Genomic DNA, 23205 nt, shown 5'->3' with positions numbered 1-23205 from the left:
TTTTTTTGAGTGACAGCATAAAAAAGTAATTCTTTAAAATGTATCTGGGGGACTTCCCTGGTGGTGCAGTGGCTGAGAATCCACCTGCCAATGGAGGGGACACGGGTTCAATCTCTGGTCCGGGAAGATCCCACATGCCACGGAGCAACTAAGCTGGTGCACCACAACAACTGAGCCTGCACTCTAGAGCCCATGAGCCACAACTACTGAAGCCCATGAGCCTGGAGCCTGTGCTCCGCAACAAGGGAAGCCACTGCAATGAGAAACCTGTGCACCACAACAAAGAGTAGCCTCCTGCCCCACCCCTCGCTGCAAACAGACAAAGCTCACATGCAGCAATAAAGACCCAATGCAGCCAAAAAAGTAAAAGAAAAAAAATAGAGCAGACTGCTCTATCTCCTATAAAAAAATTAAAATAAAATAAAATAAAATAAAATGTATCTGGAAGAATAAAGTTCTCCATACAGCTAAGGTAGTTTTGAAAAATAAGCTCAAAATGGAGAATGTGCCCTACACATTAAGATATATTGGGAAGTCATGATAGATAAGAACTGTGTGATGCCCTTGGAAGAAACGGCAAACAAGAAAACAAATCAAACAGGTGGCCTAGAAATAGAGCTACATACAGATAGGAAGTTGGCACATGAAAGAGATGGAATCATAGTCCAATGGAGGAAGGTGAATTACAGCTTTTGGGGAAACAGTCTCATTTTAAAAAGAGATATGAGACTGGATCTTAACCTAGTGATATCACTTACGTTGTACCCAGTCCTATATAGCTCACCTAATCTTCACCAAAAAATCCACAAGGCATAAACTATTATCCTCATTTTACAGGTGGAAAAACTGAGGTATGAGAGATAAAATGACTAGCCTAAGAAGTACATGGTGGTGCTGGAACTTAAACCCCACAGAAATCATTCTATTAACCATTATGTTATATAATTCCACCTAATGTACAAAACTAAAATACAATAGTTTTAATATCTAAATGTGAAAAATAAAATCTAGAGAGAATAAAAGAAATTGCAAGGTAATATATTTGTGATTTCAGGGTAAGAGATGAACTAGATCTTTGGAAAAAAAAGAAGCATACATTGTATGAAGCAAAAGTGATGAATTTAACTATATTAAAATTATAAATTTATTAATAAAAAAATGGGCAGAAGAGCTGAACAGACATTTTTCAAAAGAAAACATACAGATGGCCAACAGGCACATGAAAAGATGCTCAACATCACTAGCCATCAGGGAAATGCAAACCAAAACCACAATGAGAGATCACCTCACACAGATCAGAATGGCTATCATAAAAAAGAACAAAAATAACAAGCCTTGGCGAGAATGTGGAGAAAAGGGAACCCTGGTACACTGTTGGTGGGAATGTTAACTGATGTAGCCACTAGAGGGATGGGATAGGGAGGGTGGGAGGGAGACATAAGAGGAAGAAGATATGGGGACATATGTATATGTATAGCTGACTCACTTTGTTATAAAGCAGAAACTAACACACCATTGTAAAGCAATTATACTCCAATAAAGATGTTAATAAAAACAAAAACAAAACAGAACAACCATATAATCCAGTAATTCCACTCCTGGGTATATATCTGAAGAAAACAAAAACACCGATTTGAAAAGATGCATGCACCCACATCCAGTGTTTATAACAGCGTTGTTTACTATAGCCAAGATATGGAAGCAACCTAAGTGTCCATCAACAGATGAATGAACAAAGAATACGTACCATATGTACACAATGGAACACTGCTCAGCCATAAAAAATGATTAAATTGTGCCATTTGCAACAACATAGATGGACCTGGAGGGTATTATGCTTAGTGAAATAAGTCAGACAAAGACAAATACTGTAATGATATCACCTATAAGTAGAATCTAAAAAATAAGACAAATGAATGAATACAACAAAACAGAAACAGATTCACAGATATAGAAAACAATCTAGTGGTTACCAGTGGGGAGAGGGAAGCGAGAGGGGCAAGATACAGACTGGGAATTAGGAAGTGCAGACAACTATGTATAAAATAAATGAGATACAAGGATATATTGTAGGGCATGGGGAATATAGCCAATATTTTATAATAACTTTCAATGGAGCATAATCTATAAAAATATTGAATCACTATGTTGTACACCTGAAATTAACATAATATTGTAAATCAATTATACTTTAATAAAAAATTAGAATTTTATGTACAATAAAGGATACCAAAGTCAGACTGAAAAACAGTTGATGGGTAGAAGACATATACATTAGCTAAAACCCAATAAAGGACTCAACATCTGAATACAAAAGCTTCTACATCTCTAAAGGCACAGAATACTCAATAGAAAACTGAGCGAAGATCATGAATAGGCAATTCATAGAATGGAAAACGTGAATAGCAAGAAAGTATATGAAGACCTAACTTTTCTAGAATCAGAGCAATGCAGAATTAAAACACCTTACTTCCTATGGATCCACACATGCCAAATTTCCAGAAGTTAAAATGCAAATTATGCTGTGGAGCAACTAAGCCCGTGCACCACAACTACTGAGCCTGCGCTCTAGAGCCTGGCAGCCACAACTACTGAGCCCGCGCGCCTAGAGCCTGTGCTCCGCAACAAGAGAAGCCACTGCAATGAGAAGCCTGCGCACCGCAATGCAGAGTAGCTCCCACTCGCTGCAACTAGAGAGAGCCTGCGTGTAGCAATGAAGACCCAATGCAGCCAAAAATAAATAAATTAATTAATTTTTAAAAATGCAGATTAACAGCATGTGACAAAGGATATGGCAAGAGAGAAATTCCAAGTATTGCTGGTGAGGGGAAAATGGTACAGCTATTCTGGGGAGGAATCTGTGAAATAAGGCATATATATGACTTCTACGAAAGAGTGTATTAATGCTTTATGGTGGACATAAAGTGTTGAAAATAGCCTAAGTATGTATCACCAGGGTAATGGATAAGCAAAACATGGTATTAACATATGGTGGAATATTAGACAGTGGCCAGAAGCAATAATTTCTATGGAGCAACACAGACAAATTTTAAAACAATAATTTTGTGTAGAAAAAATAAAAGAATAGGATGTGATTTTTAGTCAATACTACTTTTGCAAAAATTAGAAAATACAAAACAACTTAGTATTCCAAATATATACATATGTTTAAAATAACTATGAAAGGTGAGTTGGGAAATTACATATTAAATGGCCCAAATGGTGCTATATAGGGGAAAATAAAGGAAATAAATCTGGCAGAGGAACGTCAGGGCCAAAACCAACCTCAAAGTATTAGAAAATAGAGTGACCATACACACTGATGATAGAGTAACATGAACTGAGGCATAGGATCCCTTTTGAGTAAATGCCTTAAATACAAACTAAAAAAATAATGTCGTAAGATTTACAAGCACTATAAAAGTATTTAGCATTATTGCAGTAGATAGCAGAAATATATAACCTTTCAACTTAAATAAAAACAAGACTGATGAAATATCAACTTTGTTCCCAAGTCATCCTTGCTAAGGAAGAAATAATAAATCAGCTTTTAAGATAGAATTTTTTACAATGAGAGATAAAAAAACAAACAAAAAGAAACCCTAACTGTTTATCCCATGAAAGGAGAAAAAAACAATTTGGAAAGTCAGAGTAGAGCTCTCTGGGGATAATATTTAACATCAATTTTTTAAAAACAGAATTTTAAGAAGCTGGTTTTGAATTGTTTATAGAGTTTCTAATTAGCATGCTGAGGAAATACAGGGTCCATCTTAATCCAGAAGCAAATAAAAAGTTCTGACTCTTAAAATTCTAGGCTCTAGAGTAGGTGCGTGCTGGTGTGCTTGTGTATATGTGTGTCTACATTTGCGTGTGTTTTCAATAAACTCAAGAGTACATAACGGTGTATGTTATTACATTGTAACAATTCTTAAGCAAGTCTAACTGAAGGTCAGTAGCAAACAAGTAGATGCCGCTTGGGTGGCGCCCCAAACTCTCAGGTAATGCGCAGATCTGGCTTGGCAATTATGTTCTGCTTTTAGACATAATGCATTTTTATGTTCTTGTTAGCACTGAAAGACTAACTTGAATATTTTGCAACTGATGAAATGGACAACAGAGCAGTAACCTACAGTTTACAAGTATTGGGAGAGGTAAAACTTTAGTTCTAGATTTAACTAGATTTTAGTCCTAATTTAACTTGGATTTTCTACAACGCATTTTTTTCCTATAAACTGGAGGTATATACCACCATAATCCTAAAAAACCTGTGACTTTGGGCTTCAGGGGTCTAAGCCTTCTCTCTAAGTGACTGAAAGGTACAACTGGATATTAAACCTGTCTAAAAATTGTCCTTTTCTGTCCTCATATACAAGGGTTCAACTTGATTTTTGGATAGCTGTCCTTAAAAAAAAAAAAAAAAAAATGTGCAAAGAGCTAATGCCTTTTGCTACAAGACAAAACAATTTCTCCTGGACATGCAGGAATAGGAGGCAATGCCATGTGTTGGAAGCATGCACATATTTTATGGTACATATTAATCTGGAGGTTAACAGTTAGGTGCTCTGGTTGAAGTACATAGTTTATTTCAAACATACATGTAATGTTAACCCACTTTGTAACAAAGCCTTCAACATTTCATATGCAAATTCGTTTTTCTTTCTAGTTTAAGCCCAAGGAAATCCCTATAAATGTTGTCTCCAAAGAGAAAATATAAAGAATTGATAAGATTAAAGAGTTCTTATCAATTGTATAAAAAACTAGAAATGTACTAACTAGACAAAAATGTAGACGTCTAAGAGAACGTCCAACAAATAGAAAAGTAGAGGACTGCACTGAGATTGCAATCCTGAGAAAAATACATTATTTCTAAATGAAAAAGTAAAAGGAGATAGTATAGATTAAAGCCAGAAGAAAAATTTAAAAAATACGAGTCAATACAAAGTTAAAAACCCATTAATTTTACTATATACCCAGAGGCTTCATGAAAGATCTCATGAATATCACAAATTAAAATAAAACAAACAAAAGCCAGAAATATTGTTTTCCCCAAATTGTACTACTACCTGCTTATTGCTTCAGTGGTAAGAAGAAAAATTATCTTCAAATAGTTAAATTGTATACCTACTTATATTTTAACTCTTAGGTGGATCTTGTTATATAATATATATGATCTCTAAAGAAAACTTTTTGATTGTTTATTTTGGCATCTGTTAGGAAATTCCTATTTAATTAGATAAATCTCCTTAGATAACTCTTAAATAAAAATAGATGCAAACATAGTATGTTTCATATCATTCATTTTAGACCTCTAAGAGTTGGAAAAGCTCAACCTGGAGAAGAAACTAGTTTTATTGAGGGAAGAAACTACTTTCCAGTTTAGAAGAGGAGGGATTATCCCATTTCTGTAGAGGAAGCAATCAGGAAGATACAAAAAGAATGATCCTTGCCTAGTGCTAAGGCCAGAACTACTGTGAATACTGTACCAGATCTTGTAAAAACAGCCACTGTGCTGGCACTCACAGGCCTGGGTCATGGTGTGTTCAACGATAAAACTTTGTTCCAAAGGATGGAACTCCTTTGGGCCAAAAGGCTTTCACCTGCATTATTCTATTAACCTCACTGTTTTGTTATGGGAAATGTGTTTATTTTTTGAAATGACATTGAAATATATCCTTAAAAGGACACTTTAGGTCTCAACAAGATTCTTGTCTCTTTCAGTCAACACATTACCTTTTAGAAATCAACAGTCTACTTCTTTCTTTAAATTATCACGTTTCAAAGCTGCAGCAGCAAATAAATGTTAATATAATTTTTCCAAAACTGCAGTCTCCCTAAATTTCTATGCTGTCTTCTTTATCCTGTCTTTTCAAGGTAAAGGTATCTTTCCAGTTTTCTTAGCATTATCAGGATTATGGATTTTGTTCACTGTTAAAGTTCGTTATTTATGGACATAAGTTAATGTAAATGCAAAAATATCTCGTATTATTCACAAGCTGGCTGACTTAAATCACTCGCTCTTAAAACAACTTTACTGCTCTCCAATCTGTTCAAATGCACGGAAATATAAATTCAGGATGATGTGGCTTTTCTGCAATGCTTTCTTTTCAGGCTGCAGTCTACATGACAGCGTTATACCTTATCCTTGCTGCTGTTGTTGTTCAATCTATAAAATCTCTCTTGAAGACCCCCAAAACAGCTTGTAATTTAAACTTTTACTTTTGGTGACTCACTGTTTTCAAATTGCCATCTCTGACCGTATCCCCCTTCCAGGGGAATTTATGCAGACCCTTAACCCATAATTGCTTTACTCTTTACCTCTATTTCTGGGTTCTTAAATTAACTGTTACATCAGTGTGCTTCATTACTCAAATTATTTTTTCTTAGGAACTTTTCCTGGAAGTAAGTTCATGCTATTTTTGACAAGCAAACATTTGACTTCTGAAAGAATTCTTATGGAAATGGGTTTATATCCCAAATGCACCACCAAAAATCTTTGTGACCTTGCATAAACGTCCCTTACCATTTCAGGTGCTATCTTTGCTTGACTCCAAAGTGAACTGATTAAAACTATGAGCATCTAGCTGTTATGCACTTTTGTCTCAGTTTGGCCAATAAATCTCTCAAAAATCCATCAGATTTTCATTATTTTTATCATTAGCCTGTTTGTATAAAATAAGTTACCATTTATGGAGCCAGTGTTCTCCTTTATTCCGGCATCCAATCATTGTAAATATTTCTCATGGACACATTCTTAGAAGGCCTATGAATAACCTGGCCTCTTACTGATTCTCCCTTTTGGAGTCTTACTAGCCAGACTTCCCCAATAACTTTCAGAGAGAGTTTTCCCCCTTTTCGGGTCTTCTTTTTGACTTCTATACGCCACAGAACTTTCAAAAGTCAACACACCAATACTAATGTTACCACATACCCTCCAAAAAGCTCCAAGCTGCTTATGCCTATTCATTAAGTTAATACTTTATCAAAACTTGTCCAATTGAGTAGTTTTAGCACAGATATTTTACACAGTTTAGCACAGACATGCTCTGTTTAAGGCTGACAGATCCATTAGGAATTAACTTTCTGGTACATTTTCCCTCTGACATTTTCCTCACAACTGCGTTTCCTCATAACTGAGCCATCAGTTATCTCTTGCCTATAGAAAGGCAGATAAGAGAAAAGAAAGCTAAGTGAGAAAAGATATGTAAATGGACTAGCACAATATTGGACACATAATAAGCATTCAATAAATGATACCAAGTATTCTTACCCTTATCCTCACATTAGTTTATATGTATTAAAAACTGATTACTGGACTCAACTCCTACTTCCATTGCTCATTAGATCCTCACAGAAACCTTGGAGGAAGCGAGGTTTTATCCCCATTTTACAGGTTGGGAGACTGCAGCCTAGAGGGCTTAAGTACCTTAACTGAAGTCATATAGTCAAGAAATAAGCCTATATTTGTCACAATCACTTGCCCATGCTTTGACGTGACACCACCACCCATCATTTACCCAGCTTCACCAAGGTACTACTAAATTTTTTACTCTTATTCTCCTCTCTTTGCTTCATACTGCCACTGTCACCAGCCCAGTCAAATTCACTTTTAATTTTCCAATGTTAATGAAGGGAGTAGAAGGTGGAAATTGAGGTTAAAGGAGGAAACTTTAATGTTATTCAAGGATGACTTCATCTTAACTTCCAGCCTTCATCTACCCGTTCTCTGCTCCAGTCACACGCAGAGTTTTTGCTATCTCTTCCATAAGTCTTGACTTTTCTTGTCTTTATGCCACTTTTCTTTTCTCCATTTGCAACGAATCTCCCTTTCCCTTGGTTCTTCACCAATTCTTACTCCATATTCTCCATTAAAATTCAAATCTACCTTTAAAGCCCAGCTCATATACCAGTTCTGTCCTGCAGTCTCCTGGATCTGCCAAGTCAGAACTAACCACTTGCTCCTCCGTGCTCCTGCAATGGCAATGATGTTAGAAGGGCGAGTGATTTTACAGCTCGCTCACCACCTGCGGGAAATATGTCCTATTTGCCCTTCCACATCCTTTCTCCACCCAACTCTATATGGATGGCTTGCATGGCCTATCTTACTTAGTAAGTGTCCTTGCTCTGGCTTCCGTGTGGCTCACCAATGAAGAGAACCAATAGAAGATTGTAGGGAATGAAGGAGGGGAGTGAAGTTAGGGTATTAATTCTTGCCAAATTGCTGGGAGTTGGCTGCACCCCCCAACTAACGTATAGTGCTTCTCTGTGGGGCGTCACAGCATCTTTGGGCAGGACTCTCTCTCCAGTAAGGCTTCCTTTCTCTTTCATCTCCTATAAAGTAGCCACACTACTTTTACTGAACCCAGGGCACTACACTATCTCTTGATTCTCTACATTGGGCTCAATTTATCCTTATTGATGTACCCCTGATTTCCTGCTGAGACCCTGTCTGATGAACTTTGTAATATGCTCTTCTAAGCTGTTAATTTTACAAACCACGTTATTACACTTATTAGAAGAATGTCTTCAGGATGTGTCAGTAAGCTCTGATTGATGATAATGGTAAACAGCTAGAATTTATGGAACATAAAGTATGTTTTGGTTACTCTCTTGAGTACACCGTGTGCATTATTCTAATTAATTAAAATCACTATTAGCTAAGCAAGGCACACAGATGCTAAAAGGTTCCCAGAAGTAACTTGCTCATGGTCACTCCAGTGTCTCAGTAGTGTTTAGGACTCAGATCTGTCCAAAGCCTAAACCTTAAGTTCTAGGTCTAAGCAGTGGGTCTCCAACTTGAGTATGCATCAGCATCACCAAGAGAGCTTGCTGAAACAGGTAGTGGGCCCCACCCCCAGAGTGTCCGAGTCTGTAGGTCTGGAGCAGGGTCCAAGACTTTCACTTCTAAAAATTCCTACGTGCAGCTGATGTGCTGGTCTGGGTACCAGACTTTGAGAACCACTAGTCCAGGCATTTTAGGTCCAGAATTTCAGGTGTTAGAATAATTTTCTGCTGATAAATTGTCGGAAAAAAAAAAAAAAAAAAGCACTGCATTTTCCTGTTTGTAAGGAGGTAATACATTCAATCTTAAAGAGTCAATAATGGGGCTAAGTATTTAAGAAAGAAGAGTTATTCTCCAGGAAGATGGGAGGAGATGGACATTCTAAGGACAAGAATGCCCTTTCAGGAAACTTGCAAAGGGAACAGAAAAATAACATAGTAAGATTCTGCTATCCAGTGTTCACAGACCATGAGTACGATACTCTTGACTGTAAAATGGGAAGCCAACTTTTGTTGACCATATACATACCTTATTCAGTACAAACGTTTATTAAGAATCTCCAAAAGCTAGACACTAGGCATCAGGGCTACACTGATAGAGCAGATAAAGTGCCTGGCCTCAGGGAGCTTGTGCTTCAGATGATGTACCTCAGCTAGATAGACTGAATGATGGATACTATATTGGGTTCACACTTCGTCTCAAGAAAAAAATATATCCATAGACGTGATCCAGGAGTCAAATGGCAAAAGACCTAGCCTCAAAGTGAGTGTTAATTTCATTAAATGGTAGGTAAAAATTATTTTATATGCCGAGATAGGCTCTGCTTAAAAGACACACTGTTCCTCCAAACGTATTATACAAGCCAGCTTATGAACCTGTGACTTTTTCTAGGAGAAATGTTGCCTTCTTTCCCAAGAAGGGAGCGGTAGGGGTCGGGGTGGAAATACTTTCATCATCAGAGGCACAGTCTCACTACTACTGCTCAGCTCCAATTCTCAACCTTCTGAATGGTTTCCAGGCTAAGTAATTTAGCAAAGTGATGAAGAAAAAATGGCCCATTAATCTTATGATGCGTGTTATAACTTAACTCTGGGTTTAGCATAGGAAAAATATTATTTGCATTGATTAGAAATATGCTTTATGGCTGCATATATTATTCACTCTGAACATTCTAAAATTATTAGCTGGGTTGACATGATGAACTGCACAGGAGTACTTCTAGATGGCATCTCAATGTCATCTGTTACTCACATCATATAGGTCTAGGAATCAATATGTATTTTACTCAATATGAGATCTTATTCCAAACACCAAAATATGCCTGTTTTTATTCGATGGTTATCATCATGAAACTACCAGCTAAATATCATTTAGAAAATTCAAAGCAAGTAAATTACTGTATTAACCGTCCAACTATGATTATGACTTTCCTCCACTTATAGCTGAACCTAATATAATGATCTGGTCAGTCTGACTAGGAGGATTTATTCATTAATTTACTCAAATGTTCTGAGGTATATTTTGAAGGACTTAAATTATGGTCTGGTTTGTAGAATCCAACACTAAGGGTGCAGGTTTATCTCTTACAAGCTCTGTGACCTTGCCCAAGTGACTTAGCATCTCTGAGCCTCACTTTCCTAATCTATAAAATGGAAACAATAATAGAACCCAAGTTGTAAAGCTGAAGGAAAAAAAGTAATATGGTAATGTATTTTGGCACAAAAGAGCAGTTATGCTGATGGTCATTATTTGTGAATATTGTTGCTAAGATTATTGAAAACCTGTTGTGTGTTAGGTGCTGTTCAAGGACTAGAATTTTAAGACTGTTCTTCACCTTTATCCCAGTTCTACCTGCAAAGTTCTGCCATGCACTGGAAAAACATACTGGTATTTCTAGGGAAGGGGACCACTCAGGTGACAGTTTTGTTTCACCAGGTATATAAAGCATACAAAAGTTATAGTGTATCTTTTAAGTCCTTTGGACGTCTAGTTACCTTTCACTAGAATGATTCTAGTAGATCATGATAGATAACCTGAGACAAGGTCAGGTCAGTGATGTTGGTACCTTTTCTGGCTTAAGAGCATAGGGCAGAAACACAGGAAGAGAGATCTTCCTTTTCCACTCCTGTTACTAAGAACCGTCTTGAATAATGACAATCTGAAACAGATCACTACATTGTTGCATGTTGTAGAATCAAAGCAGTGTACAAAGCAAAGAGCACTGGCCTCCATTATACGTGCATTTCACTCGAGATTCACTTTTCTAGACCGTGGAGAAAGCAGATGTTCCAACACTTTCCAGGTACTGGAATATTACAAGCTGGCAATCTCCACCACTGCATGTTTGATCACACTGTTCCCTGCAAATGGAATGCTGTTCCATCAAGGTCAGATTGACCAGTGCAGATACCTGATTTTATCGTACGGTCAGAACCAAATTAACTTACTGAAATTCTGCCCAGCTCAGGGTCTACCTTCTCTGTGAAACCTCCTGTGAGATCCCAAGTTACAAACAACTCTATCTTCTTCAGAAGACATTGTATACTATATAAACAGTAATTTACATATAAATATATGTATATGTGTGTGTATTTCTTTGTTACATTAAGTTATAACTCCTGTGGTTTCTCTTCTTAACTAAACTGGACCCCCTTATCATCACAGTGGCCGTGTACATCATTGTATCCTCCAAAACATCCAGAATAATATCATGGATTCAGTATATAGTTGTTTAATAGAAAACAATTAACTAACCACTGCAGAATACTAGTGTCTCTCAAGGTGTGTTCAGTGGATCATAAATCCTATGAGACAGTCCATGAAGGAAAAGATTTCAAATAAATTTGGGATCTGTTGTCCACTACATCTCCTTATTAGAGACTCATAATTCACAAGGCTCGTAAAAAGCTCTGCAGCAAAGAAACTGTTGACTTAGTTTGACCCAGTATTTCTCTTACAAGAGTATCAGTTCTGGAGGTCAAGGACATTTTCCACCTCTAATACAACATCTCTACTGCCTAGTAGAGTGCCTGGCACTTAGTAGACACCTAATAAATATTTTAATAAGTTTCAACATACATTCCCCTTTTACGCTATAGAAGGAAAACATAGTATATAGTATATTTTGATTTACTTAGGGAGAAAAATAATATGAATAGATAAATTTACACAAATCATTTTAAAGTATATATATTTGATAATACTTTTTTTCACAAATCTACACAATTGCACATTTAGTGGTGATAGTAAACGAACTACATTTGCTTCTGAAAACTTGCTAAGAAGGATGGCTACTAAAAACTACAACTTGAACCCAAAACAATTGATTTAGTTCATTGGTCCCCACTCCTTAGCAGTTTTAACGTAGAAGAAAATAGCCGCATATATTTCTTTTCTGCCATAATATGACATCATATAAGGAATGCTATTTTATTAGCTAGAAATAAGATTTGCTTTTGTTATTTTGGTACATTTGATCACATAAGAATAATTCTAGATTTTTTCCCCTCCTGTGACTCTCATAGCATCCGCATCTAAAATAGACTTTGGAGATTTAGATCAAATGTCATATCAATTGTCCTAGACTGCTTACTATGTGCTTTCACTATAGATTTTAATGTCAATAGAGAAAGGAGAAGGAAAAGTCAGAGGGAAATGAAACAGGTGTATGCAACACCCCTCTCTACTACCGACATTTCTCAGAATTCTGGGGGAAGTTGCATCTATAAGTGGAAAGTTTTTCACCATGGAACTCACGGTGGTTGAACTTCTCATGAAGAATTTTTTTTTTCACTACTGAAGAAAAATATGTTTGATTTTACCATAACTGAAAAGTTCTCCTGTTTCTACTTCTGAGGTTTGCCCTCAAGACTACTGTTTACCTAATGGAAGTGACTCCTATGCATGGAGGAAAAAGTGCACCATTTGAAGGAAAAGCTAAAGGAGTGATATTCAGGTAGCTCCTCATTCCACCAATGAAAACATACACATAGATTTTCCACTTTACACCTCATTTTCCACCTTATTTTCATGATTTTGAAATGAATATGTAGGGTCTGATGAGTTTGTCAATAGTCTATAATTATTAGTGTTATTAAAATAGAATATAAATGATAAGCCATATGTAAAAATGCTGTGTGAATAAACTGCTATACCCCAAATAATACAAATGAGTGAATGGCAGTAAATGCTAAGAGGGATTAACAACATAAAGGATACTAAAAAAAATGATGACCGTATTTCATATTTATGTGTCTTTTTCTCTCTCACTCTTTTTTTTCTTTTTTTGCGGTACGCGGGCCTCTCACCGCCACAGCCTCTCCCGTCGCGGAGCACAGGCTCCGGACGCGCAGGCTCAGCGGCCATGGCTCATGGACCCAGCCGCTCCGCGGCATGTAGGATCCTCCCTGACCGGGACATGAACCCGTGTCCGCTGCATCGGCAGGCAGACTCCCAACCACTGCGCCACCAAGGAAGTCCTTCCCTCTCACTCTTACTCAACTACTAAATAACTAAGAGAATATGCTCACAAATGGTAAGCATGTTTTGGATGTTCGATGTGTATTTGTGGGAAAGAACAAAAAAAAAAAAACTGCCTCAATTAGGTCAAATATCATACAAGAGATGAGTGAGATTAGAGATGGGATTGGGATTTGTGTTAGTTACTCAATAGCTAACCAGTCACAGATATGACAGTGTAGTGCAATATGCAAATATACTTTTAAACAACTTCTCTTAAGTTATCTACTGTCTGTAAAGACAATCACACTCAACTGCTCTGCACTTAACCCCAGAGCTTCTGAGTTAGAATCTGTTAGAAATAGGTACACGTTTCATTGCTTTGGCAACATTTACATGGCTCTGCATCAGGCAATACAACTGCTAAGATCACACTCTGGGAATTCAGGAAAGGCTAGTGTCCAGTTCTGGTCGTTCTACCACCCAACTGCAATCTAGGGTAAATTCCTGATTTAAAAAAAAAAAAAAAAAAAAGCCCTGAAGATGCTGAAACAGTATTTCCTACTTCACAGGGTCGTCATGGGGATAAAAGGTCATTAGGATAAAGTGCCTCTCACCCAGGAAACACTGATAAATGCTACTGATGCTACCATCATCATCATCATCATGACCGATCAAGAACATATTGCCACATGGAAATTCAACGTTCCCTGGGCCATTCACAACTTTCCTTTAAAGGACTCATATTCTATGTGGGGTCTTAACACCTTCAAATAACAGAAAATACAAGTCTTTAGCCTTTTTTTCTGTAGCTAATTTTGGCATCTTTCACCTCTGTCCACTTAAGTGTTGGTTTAGCATATTCTTGTCACACAAAGAAGCTACTTCTCAAAGAGAGGAACAATGTGTCAATTGACAAAGACCTTGAGTGAAGTCTTTCACATCCTAGATTGTCCACGGTACAGCTCAGCTGGTCTCTGGGTTGGAAGGCCTGGGTCTACTTTGCTTGTCTGTTACAGGGGAAGGGACATGGTCCTTAGCATGTGGTCTGTGAAACAGAGGCAGCTGCGGGTAGAATTATAACACAAGCAGAACTGGCTTCAATTCTTCCTTCTTAGGTCTTTTTCTTCTTGTTCAGCTGTTCAAGGAAGTTGCCTGCCCTCTGTCCCTGCCAGGACAATGTTACATCTGCCTGGATAAGTAGGTCACCATTGTATATCAGGAAAGGTCTTATTTGTAATCATCAGGAACCAGATATGGCTAATTTGAGCAGAAAAGGAAACTTTTGGAAGTTTATGGTTAGGTCTCAGTAACTAGAAGCAGACTAAACAACCAGAAGCCAAGGCTATGCTATTGCAATTATAGGATCAGGCCAAAGTGATGTTATAAGTCCTACCTGGCCTTGCTACCAAGCAGGAATAGGAAACAGGAGGTTGACCCAGGACTGCTGGCCTTGCTTCTTTACATCATTTATTTGTAATTCAAAATCCAAGAGAGGGGGGCTTCCCTGGTGGCGCAGTGGTTGAGAGTCCGCCTGCCGATGCAGGGGACACGGGTTCATGCCCCAGTCCGGGAAGATCCCGCATGCCGCGGAGTGGCTGGGCCCGTGAGCCATTGCCGCTGAGCCTGTGCCACGTCCAGAGTCTGTGCTCAGCAACGGGAGAGGCCACAACAGTGAGAGGCCCGCGTACCGCAAAAAAAAAAAAAAAAAAAAAAAAAAAAAAAAATCCAAGAGAGGGGTGCAGTTGGTCAACCCGAGGTCGCCCGACTGTTTCCATCTGTAAGGGAGACTGAGCATGTGAGTAAACAGTGTATCTGACATGTTCAGCTTGTATAATGAGAGGAAGGCTCTGTTTCTCACCAAGACCCACAAAGTGGAAAATTCCCCAAAGAGAAAGGAATTTCAGATCAGATGCTTGGAAAGTTAAAAACAACAACAACAAACAAATGCAGATGTGGAATTAAAGACATGGAGTAATTAAGAACCTATATGTGGAGTGATTCAGACCTGAGGTCACATCTGGAGCAAGCTACTCAATCTTGCTGAGCTTCAATTTTCTCTAAAGGAAACAACGTGGAAGATGATGTCCACATGTAACTTGTGGTACACATGAAGGAGGGTAGTACAGTATATGATGCCTGGCACATCCTATGCATTTTCTAAAACTACTAGTAGTACTATTATTATTGTTACTTATTATACAATTTATTGTAGAAATTAACAGGGAGAGTATTAATAAATGTTAATACAGTGCTAAGTGTCATTTATGATCTCAACTAATTATTTGTTGATTCAACAAACATTCCACATATCAGAAAATAACCTGTTAGTATATATATATATATATTTTTTTTTACAGAAGATAAGAAACCCTAAGGCTTAGAAAGTGTAAACAATGTACCAAAAGTCACTCATTTAAGACGTAATGGAATATTATTCAGCCTTAAAAAAATGAAGGAGATCCTTTCATTTGTGACAATATAGATGAAACAGGAGTGTATTATGTTAATGAAATAAGTCAGACAAGATAAATACAATTTTGTCAATTATACCAATAAAACAGAAAAAAAAAGAGGTAATAAAGATGAGATTCCAATCCAGGATTATCTAGCTCAAAAAACTACACTCTTAACCTTTACAATATAGTATCCATCCATATGTTGTAACTGTAAAATGCTTAACACAAAGGAAACGTTAAATAAGTGGTATTTATTCTAACTCTAATGCTTACTAGATATTAGTTATGTGGTATGCTTTACTTCTAAGTACAAGGGTATAAGGTGCAAATTCTTGCTACAGAACATAAAAGCCCCTGTGGTACCCCGTAGGATAAACACAGTACCTGTAAATCTCTCATCTCTCAACCCAGAGTCTCCTCAAGTTGGAGGTTTTTACACCCTTTATAATGCGGGAATAATGCCTTTCCCACATTTGCACTGGGCATGAAAATCCATACTTTCAGGTGTATACTGAACCTCCACTTAGCTCCTCGTCACCTTGGAATCACCAGACCAAAGATCATTTATTCCATTAATATAAATGATGTAGGGATAGAAGTACAGAATATACAGAGAGTGTTGGAGGAATCCAAACAACAAGTCCTCCACTCTCAAAACAAATTTTACAGTTCCAAAAGTAAAGAGCAATGTTTGGAAATAAAACTAAAAATGAAACTAACAACATCTACAATTAGCCAAGTATTTATTACGGGCCAGGCTACTTACTAGGCACTTGATAAACATTACAGCTCATCTTCCTGCAGTCCTTCAAAGCATATAATATTGTTTCTATTTCATAGAGAAGAAAATTGTATCTAAGCAGGTTAGTGATTAGCCCAAGACCACAGGGCTAGGCTGTAAGAAAAGAAGGCCAAGTTTCAGTGGTCAAAATGGTGATGGATGTTATAACTAGAAGATTATGGCTAATCAAATAAAAATATTCAAAACGGTCCTAATGTATTATTAGGATTTCTTTAGAATAACTTGGGTGGCTTACTGAATACAGTAGTGGTAGGCACTATAGTCTCTTTAATTTGCTAATCATACAAATCTACTTTAATATTCTTGGTGACAAGGAGCTAACTACTGATAAGACAGCTTCTTCAGTTTTGGGGCTACTCCAGGGTGAAATGCCGTAACGTCTTACTGCCTGCAATGTCACCTAGTTCTACCAGGGGGAATAAAGCAGAACAAGTAGCCACTGTTCTTGACAAATGGATACAGTTTCAGTTTTTCAAACTCTGAGTGTCAGATTCATTCATTGTATCAGATAGATCTGTCAAAGGGCTTTGCCCATTTACTAATGGATGGCACACTGCAGACACACGTTGGGTCAAAAGACTCAATGTCACCTCACTGATACTGTCATCAATATGATTTGTATTGGCATTTTGTCTCACCCTGACTTTAAGGACTATGCGGGGAGATCCAAGTCTCCAGACCATGGACTGATCACCTCTGCTTGACACAGTATTCTCTGCTCATTTCCAGAGGGGACCAAGGATGAGCTCTTGGACTTCTGAATCTATTCACCCTACCTGGCAACACATACTAGCTGGGCTGATTGGATCAAGAAGGAGCCCCAGAGTTTAAATTTCCAGCTGTTTTGGAGGAAACAGAGGCTATGCCCCAATCCCATAACCCCTCACTTCTTACTGCTAGCCTATCCTAGGCTGTTCTTGCTGATAGGAGTACTTCATGCTAAAAATTAATTTTGCTTACTTGATGGCAGTCACACAACCTCAAATGCCATTTTTATAAATAAGGCGACCACCAATGGAGTGTGATTTAGGGTCTTTTCTTCCATAGACCCCGCCTACCGTATAAAATCTCCCATTACTGCATCATGGAGACTATAATCCCTTTCTGAAGGAATAGATTCTTTCCAACCATAAGATGAAATAAGGATTTACATTTCCATACTGCCCAAAAGGAAATAAATTGATTACAAAATGCAGGAGAATGACTGATTTTCCATATTTGTTGTGTTCATTAAAGGGTTTTTGAATAGATGACAATATTAAAGAAGTTCAACACACACAAAATAAAAATTAATAAATGAAGAGAAGAAAATTGCATTTATAACAAACAACAAAATAAACACATTGATATATAAAAGGTTGTTATAAATTGATGAAAAATGGATGTCATAAACTCACAAACTAAAAACTATTAACAGCCAATAAAGATATGTTCAACCTTGCTATTATTAATCAAAGAAATACAAATAAAATAATTCAGGTGTCATATTTTACTGACTAGAATGACAAAGTTTTAAAAAACTTGATAATAGTGGTATTGATATTGATAACACTGGTACTGATGAGTGTGTGTGAGAAACCACACTGCATGTTAACTTGTTGGTAGAAATAAAAAGCAGGGTAACCTTTCTGGAAGACAATATGTCAGTATGTACCAGAACTGACAACCAGCCATTCAAGTTCTAGAAGTCCATTCTAAGGAAATAAACAAATGCTCAAAGACATATGAACAAGGATGCTTGTCTCATTGTTTAGCAAAGCAAAACAGGAATAATCTAAATGTTGAACAGTAGGGACTGGTTAAATAAATAATAGAATGCTGTTCAACCATTAGAAATGATGCTGCAGATTTTTATTAGGTGATAGGTAATCATGCTTATATTACTAAATGAAAATGTTATAGAACTGTTTTGTAGTTTGATATAATAATTAAAGGTATTTTATACTTTCATTGTATTTATATGCACCCCGTCACAAAAAAGTTTCAAAAGATACCCTCAAAAATGTTACAGAGATGATTTATCAGAAATGGGATTTTGAGTTATTTTTCCTTTTTTCTTTAAATCCTTTAAATTTTGGAGTTTCTGCAATGAGTCTGTATTATTTTTACAATTAAAAATATTTAAATTGGGGCTTCCCTGGTGGCTCAGTGGTTGAGAGTCCGCCTGCCGATGCAGGGGACATGGGTTCGTGCCCCGGTCCGGGGAGATCCCACATGCCGCGGAGTGTCTGGGCCCGCGCATCCGGAGCCTGTGCTCCGCAGCGGGAGAGGCCATGGCGGTGAGAGGCCCGTGTACCGCAAAAAAAAAAAATGTAAATTTACAACAAAAGGATCTAAATTCCTCCAGTTTTCCATTTATTGTCCACCCTGGCTCAGGGTATTTGTGTAAAAAAAAAAAAAAAAAATCAGCTTATTTTCTCTTTTGTATCAATCTAAATTTACTTTTCATAAGTTAACTATTTTAGTCTGGCAAAAGTTTCACACAGGAAAATTGTTAAGGTCTGAGTATTCTATTACCTTTAAAAGCACTGGAAACTTTGAAATTATTTCTTTCAGAATTTTCATATAATATTGAAAGGCGGGGGGGGAGGTAGCAAAATGAAGGGAATAGATAGTAGCAGTCAACTTCAATTAGGAAAGAGCAACGAGAGGCAGCTTGTACTCTTTTGATAAGGCAGAAGCCCCATGTGTCAACTCATGCTAAAAAATGTATATATACACACACATATATACATTTGTGTGTATTATATGTATATATGACACACACACATAATTAATCCACAGCCTTAGGCTAATCACTCATTGTGGCAGAAACAACGAGCTGTTGACTACACTTTAATTAGCTCCTCCAGCCTGTAGAGGCATCACTAGGACCAAGATAGGAACAACATTCTCCATCTCCGCTCGCATCTGGGTATGGTTCTATCCCAAAGAATGTGACCAGAGGTGACCTGAAGAGTTTATGTCTGAAGGATAACGAGTTGATAATTGTAGCTTGCAGCTTCCTCTCTCCTTTCCTTTTCAGGAAAAATGTAGAGCACTTGATGAAGGTGGTGGGTCCCTGAATAACTGAGCAGAAAACTGACCCTCAGACCACCAAAGTCCATACTGCACTCCTGAGTGAGTGAGAAATGAACTGTCCATGTGTTGCTCCACTGAGGTTTAAGGTTTATTATTTAGTGTTTAACTAATGCATTTTTTCTTTAAACTTCAGTTGCCTTCTCTGTAAAATAAAGTATTCGAAAAGGATCAACTGTAAGCTTTTTCCATTGCTTATGTTTTTATCTTAGTTTCTAATTCTCAGAAACATTGCGCGCATTTTACCTTTTAAGTTAGTAAGTCTACTTTTTTTCCCACAAAGACGGGTTCTTCAAGTTATGGAGAAGTCATAGCAGACTGTTGCTTCAGTTTAAGATACGCATTCACATATGAGATGAGAAGGGTGAGGACCCAGAGAAACGCATTTGACAGAGGGGAGTGAGAGCATACTGAAGAATGTTTAGTAATAAAGAATTCAGATGGGAGAAACGGATGGGTTACATCTAGCAGATTTGCTCAAAGGAATTCTGGAAAGGCAAATATGCGAAAATGTATAGCAAAGACATGAAATGCCTTTTGGTCCCTAAATGGATTTCATTTCAAAGACGTGCATATTGCAAATGCATGTACCATAACACTTCTCTGTCCACTTCTAGAATTTTCTAAAGCCTGACAGAACATCTGCAGAGAGAGGATGTCATTCCAAGATAATCGACTGCAAGTTACTAAATTAAGATAAAAATGTCCTTAACCTTGAACAGTTTTAAAAGAGATTTTAGATGAAAGGAGCCCTCCAGGGGGTTGTATAATTATATAATTGTACCCTTTCTAAAAGGCTACTTACAGATACATAATGTTTCCCCTCCATTCTTTAAAGTAAAATATAGGATAAAAAAATAGTTTGGGGATAATATTTGTTTGGGACAGCAGGCACTGCTAATCAGTACCACTCTCTCCTTATTCCTTACTATCAGAGCCCTGGTTTAGGAGACCCCATTATCCTTAAGGCTAAGGTGGCCAGTTTAAAATCCGAGCTGATGAGATCTAAGTGCAAGTCTGCTGACCATCTGTGGTAAAAAATTTGCTCTCTGCTTTAGACACTGCCTTTTTTTTCTTAATTTCTTTTTTTTTTTTTTCCTTTTCTTTCTTCCTGCCCCAATTGTTGGAACACTACTGGAGATTCTGGGGTCACTTTGAAGCTATGTGGACGTGCTAGAGATGTGGAAGCTGGAAGAGGGAAGCAACCCAGTCCCCTGGTGATGCCCTTCAGCAGCTGGACTAACGCTAGAGGGACTATCTCCAAACTTCCTGCTACCCGTGGAAAGTAAGGTAAATCACTCATTCACTTTCTGTTACCTACTAACTGATCCAGAAATCTAACCTCAGGGTTCTAGAACCCTTCTCAGTATCCCATAGTCATACTCGTGTTCCGGACTCCTGATCATCAGACTTGCTTATAGCAGATGTATGGGGAGGGCTGGTTCTTCCGGAAGCCCTCATACTTCCTCCCCTATTCCCACCACACACAAATAATGATCTTTATGTCCACTCATCCTTCTATCTACACTCAGAGGCCAGGGCCCCCAGGAAGGCTTCACTGACAACACTTTACTCCTCTCTATGTGCAGAAAGGGTAGAGGTGTGGGCTCTGGAATCAGACTTCCTAGACTTGAATTCTTAATCTGTTACTTACCAGTTTAGGACTTGGGCAAAGTTACCTTCTCTGGACACCCCTGTAAAACAGGAACACTAAGTAGCACCTATGTACCTTACTGAAAGGATTAAATGAGCAAATGCAGGTAAAGTTCTTAAATTTTTTTCTTGGGTCAATCAATTCTAGCTGCTATTGTTACCTTTGGCTAATTTAGGGCAGAGTTCCTTTGCCCTCCTTTGGTTCTCTGGACCCGTCTCATTCACAACACACACAATCGCATACTGCAGAGTTTTGAAAGGTGGTTCTCAAAATGTGGTCCCTGGGCCAGCAGTATCAGCCACACCTGGGAACTGGTTAGAACTCTGGCACTGGAGCCCAGCAATCTGTGTTTTAACAATATTCTCAGGCAAATCTGATGCACACTAAAGGTTGATGCACACTAAAGGTTGATGATGCACACTAAAGGTTGATGACAACTGAGAACATCTGTCTCAGACTCTCCTGGAGGCATTCACCAAAAATAGAGTTACAGGACCTTACACCTGACCAGCTGGAGAAGGGGTCTAGTAATTGCCCTGGTTATCATGCTTGTCATGATTTTTCAGCACATAAATGTTTGAGAATCACTGCCATTTTGAATGTGTGTTTCACTTGTCTGCTTTTCCAGTGGACTTTACTTCCTTGCAAGGAAGGTTTGTGAAGATGTGTTGTTGTTGTTTGCATTATTAGTTTTATTATGCTAATTCTAGAATCTCTAGTGCATAGTGCAATCTCAGGCAGGAAGTAGTGGCTCATTAAAACAGGTATCCCAAAAGTCTTAGTAGAACTTCAAGATTAATTCCTTCAGGAAGAGGTAAAATTGTCATTAGATGCAGATTGTATGATACTATATATAGAAAACCCTGAAGACTCTACATGAAAACCACTACAACTGATAAACGAATTCAGCAAGGTAGCAGAATACAAGATTAACATACAGAAATTGGTTGCATTTCTTTATACCAACAATGAAATATCAGAAAGGGAACGTAAAAAAACAATGCCTTTTAAAATCACAACCCCAAAAATAAAATACTTGGGAATAAACCTCACCAAGAAGGCAAACACTTATATGCTGAGAACTGCAAAGCATTAATAAAGGAAAGTGAAGATGATTCAAAGAAATGGAAAGACATCTCATGTTCTTGGGTTGGAGGAATTAATATTGTTAAAATGCTCATACTACCCAAAGCAATCTACAGATTTCATGTGATCCCTATCAAATTACCCATGACATTTTTCACGCAATTAGAACAAATAATCCTAAAATTCATACGGAACCATAAAAGACCCAGAATTGCCAAAGCAATCCTGAAGAAAAAGAACAACGTTGGAGGCATAGCCACCCCAGACTCAGACAGTACTCCAAAGTCACAGTAATAAAAACAGCGTGGTATTGGCACAAAAACAGACATATGGATCAATGGAACAGAATACAGAGCCCAGAAATAAATCCACACACCTCAGTTAATCTTTGACAATTAATCTTTGACAAAGGAGGCAAGAATATATAATGGGAAAAAGACAGTCTCTTCTGCAAGTGGTGTTGGTAAAGTTGGACAGCCTTATATAAACCAGTGAAGTTAGAACACATCCTTCCACCATACACGAAAATAAACACAAAATGTCTTAAAGACTTAAACATAAGACATGACACCATAAAACTTCTAGAAGAGAACATAGGCAAAATATTCTCTGACATAAATCATACCAATGTTTTCTTAGGTCAGTCTCTCAAGACAATAGAAATAAAAATGAAAATAAACAAAGGGGACCGAATCAAACTTACAAGCTTTTGCACAGCAAAGGAAACCATAAACAAAATGAAAAGACAACCTACAGAATGGGAGAAAATATTTGCAAATGATGCAACCAGCAGGGGCTTAATTTCCAAACTATACAAGCAGCTCATACAACTTGATGACAATAAAAGCAAACAACCCAATCAAAAAAATGGGCAGAAGACTTAAAGAGA

General features: G+C 37.6%; 1 protein-coding gene and 1 long non-coding RNA gene across 3 annotated transcripts in view; both read right to left on the bottom strand.

Annotated features, from left to right (window-relative positions):
* The window catches only part of GRM7 (glutamate metabotropic receptor 7), an 817195-nt gene that overhangs the window by 777856 nt on the left and 16134 nt on the right, over window positions 1–23205 (bottom strand). The gene's annotated exons all lie outside the window — the stretch shown is intronic.
* Window positions 1–23205, bottom strand: part of LOC117313973 (uncharacterized) — a 30237-nt gene that overhangs the window by 3738 nt on the left and 3294 nt on the right. The window contains exon 3 of one of the 2 annotated variants that reach the window (XR_004528618.2): window positions 16463–16591. This is a non-coding gene — a long non-coding RNA (uncharacterized lncRNA). Of the gene's footprint in view, window positions 1–16451; window positions 16592–23205 lie in introns of those variants that run through there. The other variant, XR_004528617.2, reaches the window with a different exon arrangement.

Source organism: Tursiops truncatus, chromosome 10, assembly GCF_011762595.2.
Source record: "Tursiops truncatus isolate mTurTru1 chromosome 10, mTurTru1.mat.Y, whole genome shotgun sequence".
Classification (NCBI taxonomy): Eukaryota; Metazoa; Chordata; class Mammalia; order Artiodactyla; family Delphinidae; genus Tursiops; species Tursiops truncatus.
The sequence above is the reverse complement of the archived record's forward strand: the minus strand, read 5'-3'. Positions and strand labels throughout refer to the sequence as shown.